Source organism: Oncorhynchus keta, chromosome 34, assembly GCF_023373465.1.
Source record: "Oncorhynchus keta strain PuntledgeMale-10-30-2019 chromosome 34, Oket_V2, whole genome shotgun sequence".
Taxonomy (NCBI): domain Eukaryota; kingdom Metazoa; phylum Chordata; class Actinopteri; order Salmoniformes; family Salmonidae; genus Oncorhynchus; species Oncorhynchus keta.
This window is the reverse complement of record NC_068454.1, coordinates 57,314,506-57,334,484: the sequence shown is the minus strand read 5'-3', so window position 1 is coordinate 57,334,484 and position 19,979 is coordinate 57,314,506.

Here is a 19,979-nt window from a genome sequence, read left to right as displayed (position 1 = left end):
CACACTTTTTCAGTTCTGTCAACAAATCTTCTATGGGATTGATGTCAGGGCTTTGTAATGGCCACTCCAATACCTTGACTTTATTGTCCTTAAACCATTTTGCCACAACATTGAAAGTGTGCTTGGGGTCATTGTCCATTTGGTAGACCCATTTGTGACCAAGCTTTAACTTCCTGACTGATGTCTTGAGATGTTGCTTCAATATATCCACATAATTTTCCTTCCTCATGATGCAATCTATTTTGTGAAGTGCACCAGTCCCTCCTGCAGCAAAGCACCCCCACAACATGATGCTGCCACCCCCTTTTTCCACGGTTGGGATGGTGTTCTTCGGCTTGCAAGCCTCCCCCTTTTTCCTCCAAACATAACAATGGTCATTATGGCCAAACAGTTCTATTTTTGTTTCATCAGACCAGAGGACATTTCTCCAAAAAGTACGATCTCTGTCCCCATGTGCAGTTGCAAACCGTAGTCTGGCTTTTTTATGGTGGTTTTGGAGCAGTGACTTCCTCCTTGCTGAGCGGCCTTTCAGGTTGTAGATATAGGACTCGTTTTACTGTGGATATAGATACTTTTGTATCTGTTTCCCCCAGAATCTTCACAAGGTCCTTTGCTGTTGTTCTGGGATTGATTTGCACTTTTCGCACCAAAGTACATTCATCTCTAGGATACAGATCGAGTCTCCTTCCTGAGCGGCATGACGGCTGCGTGGTCCCATGGTGTTTATACTTGCGTACCATTGTTTGTACAGATGAACGTGGGTCTACAATTTGTTTTCTGAGGTCTTGGCTGATTTCTTTTGATTTTCCCATGATGTCAAGCAAAGGTGCTAGGCCTTGAAATTGTCACATCCTGACCATAGAAAGCCTTTATTTTCTATGGTGGAGTAGTTCAGGGCGTGACTAGGGGGTGTTCTAGTTTATTATTTCTATGTGTAGTCTAGTTTTTGTATTTCTATGTTGGCCTGTTATGGTTCCCAAGCAGAGGCAGCTGTCTTTCGTTGTCTCTGATTGGGGATCATATTTAGGTATCCTTTTCCCACCTGTTGTTTGTGGGATCTTGTTTTTGTATTGTTGCTTTTGAGCCCTACAGGGCCTACGTTCATTTGTTTGTTTCTTTTTATTGTTTTGTTGCTGGTTCACATTCTAATAAATTATGATGAACCCAAATCACGCTGCGCCTTGGTCTACCCATTTTGACGAGCGTTACATAAATACATCCACAGGTACACCTCCAATTGACTCAAATGATGTCAATTAGCCTATCAGAAGCTTCTAAAGCCATGACATCATTTTCTGGAATTTTCCAAGCTGTTTAAAGGCACAGTCAACTTAGTGTATGTAAACTTCTGACCCACTGGAACTGTGATACAGTGAATTATAATTGAAATAATCTGTCTGTAAACAATTGTTGGAAAAGTTACTTGTCATGTACATGTCATGCACAAAGTAGATGTCCTAACCGACTTGCCATATCTATAGTTTGTTAACAAGATACTTGTGGAGTGGTTGAAAAACAAGTTTTAATGACTCCAACCTAAGTGTATGTAAACTTCCAACTTCAACTGTAGTTGTCTAGGGTTTAATTGAAAGGAAAAACCCAAAACCTGCAAACATTAGGCCTTCCATGGAAAGAGTTTGACACCTCTGCCCTACAGCATCACGGTGACTATCAGTTAGAATAATGACTACAAAATCACTTTAAGTAACTGTACTCAGATATATTAAGTGCAACGGGTTTCCTCAAAAGTTTTTAGTAATGACAGCACATTGGGGGTTACAGTGCAATGTACACATCACCATCATAGCCACATTTTGTTTGAACCTTTATCATCAATGCATGGATCTCAAATAATGCATTAATATCAAAAGGATTTAGTCATTATCTCCTCTGCTCCACGCACTCATCCGTTTGTGTACAGTTGGCACATGTCGAAGCATCGCACCTACTCTAGAATAGGCTCTTCTTCCTGCAGGCACAGCTGAGAATAGACACCGCCTATTAATTACTGTCCATCACATTTACAAGGGAGCTACATTCCATCCTCTACCTGGACCCGCCTCCACTGATTACTGTCCAATACGGTGTCCTTATTAGGACACCGGGCATCAAAGTAGGGAGGGCTGAAATGTAGGGAGTTCAGAGGGTCCATGCAATGATAGTGTTGGCCTTATAAGACATTAAGAGGCCTTATTCACGGCCCATGCATGTGGATATCAATTTGAGAACTTTCATCCAAACCCTGGGACTTGAAACTCAACTCTTCAACCCATTATGGAGTTTGGTGCTGCACTTTCCCCCAGGGCCAGCCCATCCAGCACTCTGTGCCTAGCAACAAATCCCTTCATAACAGAAGTAGTACACACAGCCAACATTTACTGAGATCGATCTCCTTGATCCACCCCAGGGAATGCACAACTATAATTATATAACTCAGATAGATATAGGTCTCCAGTGTGAAAACCAAATACATCAACTGAGTCCCAGTTCGGAGTACAGTACATGAAGGCAATATTTTCGGCACTGTTGTGGGGTTTGTGTGTGTGTGGGGGTTGCATTGCATTTCTCAGCTCTCCCGTGACAGTGGAATGCAAAAACACAACTCCCTGGAAGTCCAACCATTTGCTTCACTTGTAATTGGCTTGTGCCGTGTCAGAGTGTTTACAGTGAAACCGAACAGTTTGAAAAACCCTCAGACTCCACCATTAATCAATTTCCATGAAGACACACACAGAGCACACGCACATACAGACATATGCACACACGCACACGCACACACAGACCTATGAAGATACACATACACACATGGATATGAACCGTGGTGGAAAAAGTACCCAATTGTCATACTTGAATATATATATGTAAAGATACCTTCATAGAAAATGACCAAAGTAAAAGTGAATTTCACCCAGTAAAATACTACTTGAGTAAAAGTCTAAAAGTATTTGGTTTGAAATATTCTTAAGTATCAAAAGTAAATGTAATTGCAAAAATATACTTAAGTATCAAAAGTCAAAGTATAAATAATTTCAAATTCCTTATATTAAGCAAACCAGACTGCACTATTTTCTTGTTTTAAAAAAACTGTATTTACAGATTGCCAGGGGCACACTCCAACACTCAGACATAATTAACAAACAAACAAACATACATTAGTGTTAGTGAGTCTGTCAGATCAGAGGCAGTAGAGATGACCAGGGAAGTTCTCTTGATAAGGGTGTGAATTGGACCATTTTCCTGTCCTGCTAAGCATTCAAAAGGTGACAAGTACTTTTGGGCGTCAGGGAAAATGTATGGAGAATAAAGTACATCATTTTCTTTAGGAATGTAGTGAAGTAAAAGTAAAAGTAATCAAAAATATAAATAATAAAATAAAGTACCGATACCCCAAAAAACGACTTTAGTAGTACTTAAAATATTTCTACTTAAGAACTTTACACCACTGCGTATGAAGACACACACACACGCATGCAGGCACATAGGTTATTCACCCTAACTATGCTTAATGTTGCTTAGCATCAAGAAGTTAAGAACTTTACACCACTGCGTATGAAGACACACACACACGCATGCAGGCACATAGGTAATTCACCCTAACTATGCTTAATGTTGCTTATCAGCAATGACTTCATGTCGAGGCTCAAGCCAGAGAGCTTTGCCCAGAAACATTGAATTGTTAATAGGCACCTCTAACTGCCGTGGAGGGTCAAAATACATCAGACTTTAACTCCCAATCCATATCATTTATGACATCAGATGAAATCTACAATAGTGGATGGAAATGTGAACACACATAACCTAAGATGTTATTATTTCATAGAATGATACATTGTAAAAAAAGAAGAAGAAAAAAGACATTGTTATTAGCATGTCAGCATCTATACTGAACAAAAATATAAATGTAGAGTGTTGGTCCCATGATTCATGATCAGAAATAAAATATCCCTGAAATGTTCCAAACACACATAAAGCTTACAGTTGAAGTCGGAAGTTTACACATAGCCAAATACATTAAAACTCAGTTCCACAATTACTGACATTTAATCCTAGTAAATGTTACCTGTTTTACGTTAGTTAGGATCAAATCAAATCAAATTTTATTTGTCACATACACATGGTTAGCAGATGTTAGTGCGAGTGTAGCGAAATGCTTGTGCTTCTAGTTCCGAGAATGCAGTAATAACCAACAAGTAATCTAACTAACAATTCCAAAACTACTACCTTATACACACACAAGTGTAAGGGGATAAAGAATATGTACATAAAGATGTATGAATGAGTGATGGTACAGAGCGGCATAGGCAAGATACAGTAGATGGTATTGAGTGCAGTATATACATATGAGATGAGTATGTAAACAAAGTGGCATAGTCAAAGTGGCTAGTGATACATGTAATACATAAGGATGCAGTAGATGATATAGAGTACAGTATATATGAATACATATGAGATGAATAATGTAGGGTATGTAAACATTATATTAGGTAGCATTGTTTAAAGTGGCTAGTGATATATTTTACATCATTTCCCATCAATTCCCATTACTAAAGTGGTTGGAGTTGAGTCAGTGTGTTGGCAGCAGCCACTCAATGTTAGTGGTGGCTGTTTAACAGTCTGATGGCCTTGAGATAGAAGCTGTTTTTCAGTCTCTCGGTCCCAGCTTTGATGCACCTGTACTGACCTCGCCTTCTGGATGATAGCGGGGTGAACAGGCAGTGGCTCGGGTGGTTGCTGTCCTTGATGATCTTTATGGCCTTCCTGTGACATCGGGTGGTGTAGGTGTCCTGGAGGGCAGGTAGTTTGTCCCCGGTGATGCGTTGTGCAGACCTCACTACCCTCTGGAAAGCCTTACGGTTGTGGGCGGAGCAGTTGCCATACCAGGCGGTGATACAGCCCGACAGGATGCTCTCGATTGTGCATCTGTAGAAGTTTGTGAGTGCTTTTGGTGACAAACCGAATTTCTTCAGCCTCCTGAGGTTGAAGAGGCGCTGCTGCGCCTTCTTCACGATGCTGTCTGTGTGGGTGGACCAATTCAGTTTGTCTGTGATGTGTACGCCGAGGAACTTAAAACTTACTACACTCTCCACTACTGTTCCATCGATGTGGATAGGGGGGTGTTCCCTCTGCTGTTTCCTGAAGTCCACAATCATCTCCTTAGTTTTGTTGACGAGTGTGAGGTTATTTTCCTGACACCACACTCCGAGGGCCCTCACCTCCTCCCTGTAGGCCGTCTTGTTGTTGTTGGTAATCAAGCCTACCACTGTTGTGTCGTCCGCAAACTTGATGATTGAGTTGGAGGCGTGCGTGGCCACGCAGTCCTGGGTGAACAGGGAGTACAGGAGAGGGCTCAGAACGCACCCTTGTGGGGCCCCAGTGTTGAGGATCAGCGGGGTGGAGATGTTGTTGCCTACCCTCACCACCTGGGGGTGGCCCGTCAGGAAGTCCAGTACCCAGTTGCACAGGGCGGGGTCGAGACCCAGGGTCTCGAGCTTGATGACGAGCTTGGAGGGCACTATGGTGTTAAATGCCGAGCTGTAGTCGATGAACAGCATTCTCACATAGGTATTCCTCGTGTCCAGATGGGTTAGGGCAGTGTGCAGTGTGGTTGAGATTGCATCGTCTGTGGACCTATTTGGGCGGTAAGCAAATTGGAGTGGGTCTAGGGTGTCAGGTAGGGTGGAGGTGATATGGTCTACTGACGCTTAGCTTGCTTGATTGCCTTGCGGAGGGAATAGTTACACTGTTTGTATTCGGTCATGTTTCCAGTCACCTTGCCCTGATTAAAAGCAATGGTTCACGCTTTCAGTTTCACACGAATGCTGCCATCAATCCACGGTTTCTGGTTTGGGAATGTTTTAATCGTTGCTATGGGAACGACATCTTCAACGCACGTTCTAATGAATTCGCACACCGAATCAGCGTATTTGTCAATGTTGTCGTCTGACGCAACACGGAACATATCCCAGTCCACGTGATGGAAGCAGTCTTGGAGTGTGGAATCAGATTGGTCGGACCAGCGTTGAACAGACCTCAGCGTGTGAGCATGTTGTTTTAGTTTCTGTCTGTAGGCAGGGATCATCAAAATGGAGTCGTGGTCAGCTTTTCCGAAAGGAGGGCGGGGCAGGGCCTTATATGCGTCGCGGGAGTTGGAATAGCAATGATCCAAGGTTTTTCCCGCCCTGGTTGCACAATAGATATGCTGATCACATTTAGAGAGTCTTGTTTTCATATTAGCCTTGTTAAAATCCCCAGCTACAATGAATGCAGCCTCCGGATATATGGATTCCAGTTTGCAAAGAGTCAAATAAAGTTTGTTCAGAGCCATCGATGTGTCTGCTTGGGGGGGAATATATACGGCTGTGATTATAATCGAAGAGAATTCCCTTGGTAGATAATGCGGCCTAGATTTGATTGTGAGGAATTCTAAATCAGGTGAACAGAAGAACTTGAGTTCCTGTATGTTGTTGTGGCCATACCACGTCCCATTAACCATAAAGCATACGCCCCCGCCCCTCTTCTTACCAGAAAGATGTTTGTTTCTGTCGGCGCGATGCATGGAGAAACCAGCTGGCTGCACCATCTCTGATAGCGTCTCTCCAGTGAGCCATGTTTCCGTGAAGCAAAGAACGTTACAGTCTCTGATGTCCCTTTGGAATGCTACCCTTGCTCGGATTTCATCAACCTTGTTGTCAAGACTGGACATTGGTCATTATGGCCAAACAGTTCTATTTTTGTTTCATCAGACCAGAGGACATTTCTCCAAAAAGTACGATGTTTGTCCCCATGTGCAGTTGGAAACCTTAGTCGGGCTTTTTTATGGCGGTTTTGAAGGAGTGGCTTCTTCCTTGCTGAGCTGCCTTTCAGGTTATGTCAATATAGGACTTGTTTTACTGTGGATACAGATCATTTTGTACCTGTTTCCTCCAGCATCTTCACAAGGTCCTTTGCTGTTGTTCTGGGATTGATTTGCACTTTTCGCACCAAAGTGCATTCATCTCTAGGAGACAGATAGATCGAGTCTCCTTCCTGAGTGGCATGACGGCTGCATGGTCCCATGGTGTTTATACTTGGTATTATTTTTTTGTACAGATGAACGTGGTACCTTCAGGCATTTGGAAATTGCTCCCAAAGATGAACCAGACTTTTTTTCTGAGGTCTTGGCTGATTTCTTCTGATTTTCCCATGATGTCAAGCAAAGAGGCATTGAGTTTGAAGGTAGGCTTTGAAATACATCCACAGGTACACATCCAATTGACTCAGAGGATGTCAATTAGCCTATCAGAAGCTTCCAAAGCCATGACATCAGTTTCCAGAATTTTCCAAGATGTTTAAAGGCACCGTCATAATATATGCCATTTAGCAGACGCTTTTATCCAAAGCGACTTACAGTCATGTGTGCATACATTCTACGTATGGGTGGTCCCGGGAATCGAACCCACTACCCTGGCGTTACAAGCGCCATGCTCTACCAACTGTGCCACAGAAGGACCACATCTTAGTGTATGTAAACTTCTGACCCACTGGAGTTGTGATACAGTGAATTATAAGTGAAATAATCTGTCTGTAAACAAATCTTGGAAAAATTACATGTGTCATGCACAAAGTAGATGTCCTAACCGACTTGCCAAAACTATATTTTGTTAACAAGATATTTGTGGAGGGTTTGAAAAACGTGTTTTACCAACCTAAGTGTATGTAAACTTCCGACTTCAACTCTATTTCTCTCAAATGTTGTGCACAAATTTGTTTACATCCCTGTTAGTGAGCATTTCTTCTTAGCCAAGATAATCCATCCACCTGACAGGTGTGGCATATCAAGAAGCTGATTAAACAGCATGATCATAATGCTACACAGGTGCACCTTGTGCTGGGGACAATAAAAGGCCCCTCTAAAATGCGCAGTTTTGTCACACAACACAATGCCACAAATGTCTCAAGTTTTGAGTGAGCTTGCAATTGGCATGCAGACTGGAGGAATGTCCACCAGAGCTGTTACCAGATAATTTAATGTTCATTTCTCTACCATAAGCCACCTCCTACCGGTCTCACAACCGCAGGACACGTGTAACCACGCCAGCCCAGGACCTCCACATCAGGCTTCTTCGCCTGTGGGATCGTCTGAGAATAGCCACCCGGACAACTGATGAAACTGAGGAGTACTTCTGTCTGTAATAAAGTCCTTTTGTAGGGAAAAGCCTATTCTGATTGGCTGGGCCTGGCTCCCCAGTGGGTAGGCCTATGCCCTCCCCGGCCCATCCATGGCTGCACCCCTGCCCAGTCAAGTGAAATCCATAGATCAGGGTCTAATAAATACATTTCAAATGACAAATTTCCTTATATGAATTGTAACTCGGTAAAATCATTGCATGTTGGCTTTATATTTTTGTTCAGTATAGTTCTATCATAACAAAGTTCTTTCAACAATGAGATGGAGTCTTGAGAGTGTTGTGCATGGGCTATAACACACCTTGATTCTTTATTATTAAAGAATGCAGAAACTCCAGAGTGCATTGTCTGCTCTCTGCATACAGTACAATGAACCCAATGGCATTCATTCAATCACACAATCCGTAGAAATCTCCTGTTGCTCCACTGGGTGAAATGTAATAAACATCTCCTGTTACCGCACATGCATTCCATTCGTGCAGCTGTGGCCACCATCTACAAAGCAGGCCTGGCTTTAGTGATGCATATGTGACCCAGTCTCACGAACATACCTGTGTTCAAATACTATTTGAAATACTTTCAAAAACTTCAGCTGGGCTTGATTTTGCTTGCCTGGCCCAATGGAACCAATAGATTAGTCATGGAAAGTGCAAACCCCTTCCATCTGTCATCCAAGGCAGGTCAAAGCAAACGCTTAATGATTTTGTATCGTTTTTTTAACCCAGTTCTGCTCGCAGATGATTCACCTTCTGAAACAGCACGTAGCACAAGTCCATATGTCCCCATCAGTTAAACACCATATTTCTCAAGGGTGCAATAGGGTGATAATTCTATTGGAGATAGGTCATTAAAGGCCCAGTGCAGTCAAAAACGTGATATCCCTGTGTTTTATATATATTTCCACACAATGGAGTTGTAATAATTATGATAATGCCATTTTAATGTAAGAGCTGTTTGAAAAGACTGCCTGAAATCTCAGTCTGTTGTGCTGGGATGGAGTTTTGGCCTTACATGGTGACATCACCATGAAGTAACTTAGTTAATAGACCAATAAGAAAGGATTCCAAACCACCCTGCCAACAACAACTAATTATCAGTTTCCTCCTTCCCACTCAGACAGTCCTATCAAAACTGTTTCTTGAGAAAGTGCTCTTTGCTAAGAATACATCTATTTTTTCTTTGACGATTTTAATTCAAAACAATCATAGTAAGGTACTTAATTGTTCCCCAGAAATAAGTTGATATTGAGATTCTAAAAAACGGCTGCATTCGACCTTTAAATTGGACTAATCTATCAAATGGAAAATTGGTTGGAAATGCCAAAATGTGATTTGAGAGTTAGTCCAGGATTAATCCTTGGTAGGTTAAGTACGGTGACCCTAAGGGGCAAACCAGAGTGGGGCCGTAGTGGTTTGCGGGTCTGCGTACCCACATCCATACCCACACATATAGTCAGAGCCAGCCGTAGCATTTTGGGGGCCCTGAGAAAAATGTTGTTGCAGTTCTAAAGGAAGTTTGCTGCAATTCTATACATTTTGCCATGGGGTGGAGAGAAGATTTAGAAATTCTTCCAATTTTGCCATGGGTCTGAGAGAAAAAAAAATCAGTTTTACAGCTAATTTCCTGAAATTCTACACATTTTGCCATAGGGTGTCTCACGGCTTTATTCTGTTGAAGGGGAGACGGACCAAAACGCAGCGTGGTTATTTTGATACATCTTTAATAAAGATGAAAATAGAACAATATACAAAAACAAGAACCGTGAAAAACCAAAAACAGCCATATCTGGTGTAACAAACACAAAGACAGGAACAATCACCCACAAAACCCAACACAAAACAGGCTACCTAAATATGGCTCCCAATCAGAGACAATGACTAACACCTGCCTCTGATTGAGAACCATATCAGGCCCAAACACAGAAACAGACAAACAAGACATCCAACATAGAATGCCCACTCAGATCACACCCTGACCAAACAAAACATAGAACATACAAAGCAAACTATGGTCAGGGTGTGACAGGGTGGAGATCCGTTTTTGCAGTTTTTTATATGATATCTGAGTGCGAGTGACTAACAAAATCAATGGAGTCCCCCCGGTCGGTAATTTGACCATGATTACTACAAGTTTAGATAGCTGGCCAATAGACTAATTTACCAATAAATTTAAAGAAATATTACATGGCTAATTGAGTTTCTAACCAGGTTTATGACAGGCCTGATGACAGGCCTGATGGAAACAGCAAATCTGTTTGTAAACTTTCCAAATGTCGACAAAAGGTGGGATCTTTTTGTGTCTGTAAACTTAATTATGTGAGAGAAAATAACCTTTATGAGCAAATATTTATATAATAACCATCATATCGAAGTAAACGTGGAGTCACGTGATGTTGTGTGTTCCTCCCACTACGACTCGGGAAAGCATAAAGTATATTGGCTACAGATTAAATAAATGATGAGATTCACAGGGTGGTGAAAGTGCACGTTAATGAACTTGATGCTCCTTTCCAAGAAATACTGAGGATCTTAAATTCTTATTCTGGTGACATGATGATCAATGCTTGGCTTCCTTTTGACAAATAAAATAATTGAGCTATTTTGTCCATAATAATGTCATCATGTAGGCAAGCCTACACACACTGTATATGTGAGCTGTTGGCTAGAGTGCATGTACCAAGACCATAACTAAAATTATTTTTGGACAAACCCATTTGTAGAGTTGAAAATGCGACGTAAACTCCTTTAACTTCAAATTTTTATTGGGATAGATTGGAATTTAACCACAAAAGTAATATTTATGTGCGTTATGTCATCGTGCACATCCTTTTATCCTCAACAAGTCAATTATATGGAAACATCTCTGGTGGGAATTTGTGCATATTGTTTTTATGCAGATTTTTTAAATATTCAAACCAATTGTCAGTGACTGACATAAGAGAAACTGCTGATGCACAACTACATTTTGAAATTACACCTTGTGTATTCTACTATTCTCACTCTCAACAGTAAATTGAGACCCCCCCAAAAAATGTTATTTGCTTTATTACATTACTATTATTTATAGATTTATTTCAGGAAAACAATGTCAGGATCTGAGCCTGAGCAGCCCTCCACTTGCCAGGTCAGTACATCCCCTTTTTCCAGCGCCAGGCCCGGGATTCGAACCAGCTACAGGTCCAACTCTTAGCCACTTGGTTATCTACCATCCAACCGTTTCTAAGTTTGGAGCAGTGAGACAGTGTCAGATGCCCTTTATTCAGATTCTCCTGAAAAATCTTGTTGGAAGTTGTCTCCCAAAGTGCTATCACTACAATTGTACGCACCACATCTGACCATTAATGCACTGGTATAAATTGCGTGTATGACATGTTGAGAAAAACTGAGGTGTCTGACCTCAGATCTGGGACTGTCGTTCCCGATAGTCTGGGACTGTCGTTCCCGATAGTCTGGGACTGTCGTTCCCGTGTCTCCTCATCTAAACTAAGCTTTACTCATCCTAAAATTAAAGGTGTGTTTGACTGTCCTTTTATCTGGCCTAGAATTGAAACAAATTTGATTTTCAGATCAACCACCAATATGTTCTGTGAAATTAGTTGTACGGCATCCATATTTGGAAGTTGTCGGACAAAACTCTGTCAGTTCTCAGTTTTCAAACCATTCAACACAGTATCACTGTGTCTCAACGTGTTGGTCACTTTTGAATCATTGTTGTTCTATCTCTAACCAAAAATAAAACTAAGTACGGAAGGTCAGACCTATAATCTGGAAATGTGGACATGGTGAGTTCACTCCAGGACACAGACAAAAAGAAAATGGCCTCACAAATAATTCCCTTGAAACTAAAAAGCTGTTTGTGGGGGCAATAAGTAAATACGCTTCAGATCTTTCCTCCCCGTGTGGGGTTGTCTGTGTTTTATATCAGAGCATAAACACAGCTGATACCTTGTCAAGAGAAGTAAAAAAAAAAAAAAACTATTGGATGGATGCACGCACACACACACACACACACAGGCGTATGAAGAAACACACACAGGCATATGAAGAGAGACACACACACGCACATACACAAACACAAACCACACACACAGTCCATTCACAGGTATGCTCCATCCTCCTCATAAGTGCCTGCAAGCGAATTGAAGGTCTTGCAGTAAACCACAGTGCCTCGTTCTCCTCTCCTCTCTCTCCTGCAAAAGCCTTCCACGTCATCCACTGTCTGCAGACCTACTGTACCGATACAGTATGTTTATCAGCCGGTCTGGTCTGGATGGGCCAGGTGTTTTGAATGAGGGCCTCTACGTAACGCACACATACACCTCAGTGGTGAAGGACAGAGGTGACTGTGTGGATGATGGAGGGTGATTGGTGGGGTAGCCTAATAAATAACAGAAGCACCGTGCGCTGCCTTTAAAGCGCCATTTTACAGTGGGTTCTCATTTTTCAACAATAGTATAATATAATAATAATAATAATAATAACAATAATAATAACAATAGCACTACAGCACAAAATACAATCTCGCCCCCAGTGCCAAGATCTCCAAAGCATTTCCACAGATGGAAGATAGTTATATTGCCCTGACGTACACCAGGAGTACAGGCTTATTTTATTACTGTTTGGGGAGATTTGAAGTGCCTCAAATCCTAGGCTTAAGTTTTTCTTTCAGGTGCAGAATTTCAGTCTGTCCTGAGCCCTCTACTTGCATTTCTTCAGGGAATGTGTTGACTAATTGTTTTGCGTTTATGGCTTGGCTTACACTATTCTTTGGTATATATATATATATATATATATAGAGAGAGAGATTGGGTTTTATGTTTGCTGAAGCTGAAATACCCCCTTTGGTAGCTGAATTCAATTAACACAGGAAGAGACGCTATTGGCATAATATTCTGCGATTCTGACTGAAACAGTTCATTTCTCTGTGTTATTTCAGTGTTTCTTAACATGGAACGGTCTGAGAATGCGTCACCACCCAGAGAAAGAACAAAGTTATGACCTTTCCACCACATTTCAGGAATTCAACAGCCTAAAAAAACTCCTTCAAATTTAAAATGAAACTCTACTGCTCTTAGAATGTCTAAATCAGACAAATTCAAAGGTTTTTAGTTTCCAAATCTGTGGCACACCGCCCGTTTACAGTGATATACTGCTATAAGGAAGTTGGATCATTTTGTAACTCCTCATTGGATATAGACTGAACATTTGCAAATTAATTATCTACATTAAAACTATTTGGGATTGTATTTGGGATTTGGAAGATTTCCTATATTTCCATAATTAGACCCCTAGGTTATGTGGAAAGCTATGACTATAGAGTATATGAAAAATGGTACAGTGCAGTTCAGCAAAGTAAGACAGCGCATATTTTATGCTACAGAGACACCATCCTTTACGCACGCCTGGAATGAAAACATAAACACACTTCTTTACTTTGGCTAGAGAGGTGATGACACTGTCGAGGAGGCTTGTTATGATGTCGACCAGACCGAGCCCCATTCTCCTCGGCCAGATTGTTTAAATGATTGACAGCGACGGCTTGACCTCATAACAGACCATATACTGCACCAGGTGACCCCCACAGCTCAGACAGGCTCCAAACATGGGCATAATCGAGCTACCAGACTACCCAGGAGACTCCACTCCTTTCCCCTTAGCTTATGGGTAGGACAGCACTCCACCCATATCCCATTGTAGCCGAAGGGACAGCCACAAGAATTACACCCTGCAGGGTTGTTTGACGCTACACTGCTTCTAAGAACCACCGCCACCCTCTAAGATTGGGCCTGAATCAGACTGCCGAAGACGGGAGTCGTCAGTTAAGCGTTACCCACGTAATCCCATAATGACCACCTAGTTGTGTTGGCCTCTCTGTGGCTAAGAGGACTGACTGAGAGAGAAAGAGAGAGCTCGTTAAAAATAGTAGCTATTCCAGCCACAGCGCTCCATTGGTTGTTGTTCTCTCCCGCCCCCTGGTTCTCTCCTTCTTCCCATGTTCATAAAGGCAATCAGAACAGTCTGTTTGTATTGTGTGTAGGGGTTGTAAGTGTGCAGGAGATTGACCTACGGTATAATTGCAGTCCGAATTCTTTAAGAAAAGCCCATTACAATATTCCCATATCACTGTGTGTCGACAGCTGTAAGGTTGATGTATGGCAAATATGTCATTTATTAATAGTCACATTATGTAAGCCAACCGAGTTGCAGTAAGATGTACCTCACAAACCATACACATACACAGCCAGTCGGCCACACACACTAACTCATGTACGCAGTCCTGTGCCTAGCTCATCCTGTTCTTTGATGAGAGCTGCAGCGATGGGCTTTAACAGATTAAACTGGGCTCTGAAGTTTGGGCGCTTTAATTACAGAAACTATTTACTGCATGTTACAGGGAGATGTGCTCCTACCACCGCCCACCCACACCAAAGCCTCCTTTTGAAGGGGCGGATTGAGACAGAGGAAGTCCAAGGGCTGTTTCCCATCACTAGATAGAGGGGGAGAAAGGAGGAGGTTGGTTACTTGCAGGGGTGATATGGGGGGGGGGTCACTCCATGAAACTTCCAATGCAACATCCTAGAAATTCCCTTTAAAAACCACTTTTGATATGTCGTATAACTCTGTTCTTAAGCGTTCCTCCCAATTCCACCCCCGGTTATTTTCGTATCCATAGCCCTGGAAAAGCATCAACAGCACGGTTGGAAAATCCACGCACCTTCAGTTTTCTGCTGCTGCTAATGGTATATGTTCATCCCAGTGAAAGTAATACAGCAATGTATATACTTACAGTAAATCCCTTGTGATATGGTCTCCATTCCCCTTTTGTTTCTTACAGTCACCCAAGGTGAGAAGGTAACATGGTAGGCTAAGCTACTGTATTAGCCACTTCAAAGTGCTCAACCTATTCAACAGACCCATATCACCTTTCCTTAAATGGGGTGCCTGCAAATGAGGTTCATGTGAATGGAAATGTTCTACCCTCACTAGGGGTTTCTACGGCAGAGTATGAAAGTGAAAAGTAGGAGCTCCAAGACAAAGAGAGCCCTTGCATAAAATAACAAAATTAAGACTTTAAATCTGTTTCAGCAGTCAATTGTTTTAGCCTTTCTGTCAAACAAGCCCACTATCATTCATGTCAATCGTATGTACAGCTATCACCAAAGCAAGACTGGACCAAGTGTAGTCAACCATTGACATCATCATTTAAAATGTCGAAGCTCAGCAACATAATGAAAACATGACATATTTCACTGGCGAACACGGTGAATGTACAGTAATTGAATTATCCGTGTCATCTCATTTGTGAGCAAGAAGTGAGGGGTTGAGGGAGTATGCTTCTACACATCATGAGGAAGGGAAAGTGTGGAAAGAAAGACAGCTGTGTCTCTTTCCTGGAACGTTCCCGATGCTCTGACTGGAACCAATGTGAAGCGCAGCCCAATGTTTCCTCATTCCCTGGGAGCTGTGTGTGTGTGTGTGTGTGTGTGTGTGTGTGTGTGTGTGTGTGTGTGTGTGTGTGTGTGTGTGTGTGTGTGTGTGTGTGTGTGTGTGTGTGTGTGTGTGTGTGTGTGTGTGTGTGTGTGTGTGTGTGTGTGTGTGTGTGTGTGTGTGCCTGCGTGCGTGCGTTTTGACAGTGTGAATGCGGACAGCTGTTAGGGTTGTCATCACTAAGTGTTCGAGACTTTCCCCACATTTGGCCAGCGCTAGACCTCTGTGGGATAGGTGACCGTGTGTGTGTGTGTGTGTGTGTGTGTGTGTGTGTGTGTGTGTGTGTGTGTGTGTGTGTGTGTGTGTGTGTGTATGTCCATTAAGTTGGGCTGCACTTGGATCTACCATCCAGCAAGACCGCTAGAGTATTTGAGTAATATCAAACTAAATGGCACCAAAAATGTTTTCCTTTTCAAAACGACTGAAAGGTTGGACGGGACACCATCGTATTTCAACATTTGGTGTTTGGAAAACATTAAAAGCCCATTTGTTCAAACCACTTTTATTTCATGTCAGACTCAAGTAAATTTGTTCTCTTTTTATCGGCTTGGATGTCTCTTTATGCATTCCAAATGAAAACTCTAGCAAAGTTATTTTCATCCACAACTTATTTCAATTCATCAACTAATGCGCCTCAGTATGAATTCAGCATAGTGTTAATATGTGAGTGGATACAGGTAACTCTATCCATGAATGAGTGTTTGTAATAAGAAAAGTAGATATGAATGGTGCTTGCATTTGTGAGGCTTCATACAATACTTACAGTTGGGAACCAACACTGGCTTCCTGTAAGGGCAAGGATAGACATTCCTGAAGTGGAACAGAAAACTGGGTCATATTCAGTAGGCACCAACTGGGATAAAACAGACCCAAACAGGGAGGGCACTACCTGAACTTGTCTAATAAAAAAACACTCATTTTTGTTTCCTGTTGCATAGTGCTTTGCTACGATGTGCACCAATAAACACAACCCAGTATGGTAGGAGGAGCAAAAAATGAGACAAGACACCAAGGACACAGTACAGTTGTGGATATTATTATTTATTTTTTCAAATATTTGTTCAAAATGTCTGTTGCAGTAACGGTTGTTACTGTGACAAACTCTCTTGCTGGGTGACGCCAAGCAGCAACGCCATCAGCGATCATCTAACAATAACCTATGCAGTTAAATACATTTCTCAAATATACCCGACAGTGCAATTGCGTCCCTTTTTAAAGCAAACGTTTTTACCTGAACTGCAGTGCAGGTTAACTTTGGCATGCCCACACCTGTATGATGAACTTTACCACTCCTAAGACATACTATTAGTAAAAGTGCAAACACCAACAAAACACCACAAATGTACACATGAACACACTCAATACTGTTCTGCACAGTGTCCACATACATGTACAGGAACTCAAACATGCGTACTCTTGTACGTGTTTTGTGCACACATGCTTGCACGTTCGCACAGGGACACAAACACACATACACACACCCACATACGCAGGCAGGCAGCCAGAGCGTGCGCACACACAGCCACACACACCTCCTTGTTCACCTTGTGGTAGGTCGGTATCCTGCGTTGACAGCGGTGCACAAGGACTCCCATTGAAACATTCACTCTTCTACTCCCCCATGGCAGATGTTCAGAGTTAGCGGGCAGTTTGATAATGACAGACGCTCACGCGCCATTTTAGATATCGCAAATACCCTGAGACATGTCATGGACAGAGGGAGAGAGGCAAAGAGGAAGGAAGAGAAACCATGCATACATCACATGCTAAATGTACGGGATAGTCTCGTCTGGCTCAGTTGGTGGCGCTAGAAATGTCAAGGGTTTCATTCCCACAGGGATCACATAGACATACTAAAAACATATGCACTCACTAAGTGGCATGTATTAAGTTACCTTACATTGCTGTATGCAGCAATCGACAAGTGACTTGACATCTATGAATCTCTATGGTACAGAAGAGTGACTGCACAACAGTCCCGGAAATCTTCGCCCCTTCAGAGGACTCTAAAAAGCATGTCTCTTTATTGCCTGAATTCCATTCTTCTCTAGCACAGTGACCAGACTCAGATGCGTCATTCTTTGAAGAATCAAACATGTTGTTTATCCTAATTCCTAGAGTGGCCCAGTTCAGTTGGACTGGCTCATCTCATCTCTCACCCCAGAGAGTTATGTAAGAAGTACATTTCTCCACGTAGAGCGGAGTGGAGTCCAGAGAGAAATATTAAAGGAATGGACAATCTTACCCCCATTGCCCTGCAACATGTCAAACATGAACAATGTGTGCCTGTGCTGCACAAAACGGAATGAGAAAGAATCATTAATGCCCACTCCAAACAGACAAGAACCAGTGCAAAGTTGGCCAAAGACAGGGCCGCTGCAGGAGCTTCACTGCAACGCGAGAGAGTGGGAGAGAGAGAGAGAGAGAGAGAGAGAGAGAGAGAGAGAGAGAGAGAGAGAGAGAGAGAGAGAGAGAGAGAGAGAGCACAAGATTGAGTGAGAGACAGAGAAAAAGACAAAGGGAAAGAGAGAGAGAGGGGAAGGAGAGAGAGAGAGAGGAGAGCAAGAGGCAGGGAGCAGGAGGGGGCAGCTGAAAGCAACCATTTGTTATGGGAAGAGGCCATTACTGATCAAATCAAATCAAATAAAATTTATTTATATAGCCCTTCGTACATCAGCTGATATCTCAAAGTGCTGTACAGAAACCCAGCCTAAAACCCCAAACAGCAAACAATGCAGGTGTAAAAGCACGGTGGCTAGGAAAAACTCCCTAGAAAGGCCAAAACCTAGGAAGAAACCTAGAGAGGAACCGGGCTATGTGGGGTGGCCAGTCCTCTTCTGGCTGTGCCGGGTAGAGATTATAACAGAACATGACCAAGATGTTCAAATGTTCATAAATGACCAGCATGGTCGAATAATAATAAGGCAGAACAGTTGAAACTGGAGCAGCAGCACAGTCAGGTGGACTGGGGACAGCAAGGAGCCATCATGTCAGGTAGTCCTGGGGCACGGTCCTAGGGCTCAGGTCCTCCGAGAGAGAGAAAGAAAGAGAGAATTAGAGAGAGCATATGTGGGGTGGCCAGTCCTCTTCTGGCTGTGCCGGGTGGAGATTATAACAGAACGTGGCCAAGATGTTCAAATGTTCATAAATGACCAGCATGGTTGAATAATAGTAAGGCAGAACAGTTGAAACTGGAGCTGATGTGTTTCAGATGATTATGATTTAGAGGTTATTTTGCAGGTACAGTATGTGAATGTTTAGTAGAAATTGCCTCTATTATCCGTTGAGTTCATGAGGGCACACTATAGCAAAATGGTTCAAAACATTGTGCAACGGGAAACGAGCATGTTCGAACAGTACCTTACCGCATCACTCAGTTTCGGACCATTTTCCTTCGTTTCCTGCCAGTAAACAAGATCCTGGTTTCGCTCAGAGGTGGGTGGGTAGGATGATGCTGTACTCGTGTCAGGAAGAGAAAATCAGCCTATGATTGGACATGAGAGGCTAAACAAGATCAGAGATTTGGATTGAATGCACCGGATAGTCTCTGGACATTTTCCTACCTAAAACTTCTCTACGGTAGGGGGTAGCATTGGACATTTTGGATGAAAAGCATGCCCAAATTAAACTGCCTGCTACTCAGCCAAAAAAAGCTAGAATATGCATATAATTAGATAGAAAACACTCTGACGTTTCTAAAACTGTTTGAATTATGTCTGTGAGTATATCAGAACTCATATGGAAGGCAAAAACCTGAGAAAAAATCAAACCAGGAAGTGGGAAATCCTATGGGGTCATATTGCACTTCCTAAGGCTTCCACTAGAATGTTGTTTGATGCTTCTACTGTGAATTGGGGGTGAATGAGAGGGGAATGAGTCAGAGGTCAAATCAAATCCAATTTTATTTGTCACATACACATGGTTAGCAGATGTTAATGTGAGTGTAGCGAAATGCTTGTGCTTCTAGTTCCGACAATGCAGTAATAACCAACGAGTAATCTAGCTAACAATTCCAAAACTACTACCTTATACACATAAGTGTAAAGGGATAAAGAATATGTACATAAAGATATATGAATGAGTGATGGTACAGAGCGGCATAGGCAAGATGCAGTAGATGGTATCGAGTACAGTATATACATATGAGGTAAACAAAGTGGCATAGTTTAAAGTGGCTAGTGATACATGTATTACATAAAGATGCAGTAGATGATATAGAGTACAGTATATATGTATACATAAGAGATAAATAATGTAGGGTATGTAAACATTATATTAAGTAGCATTGTTTAAAGTGGCTAGTGATATATTTTACATCAATTCCCA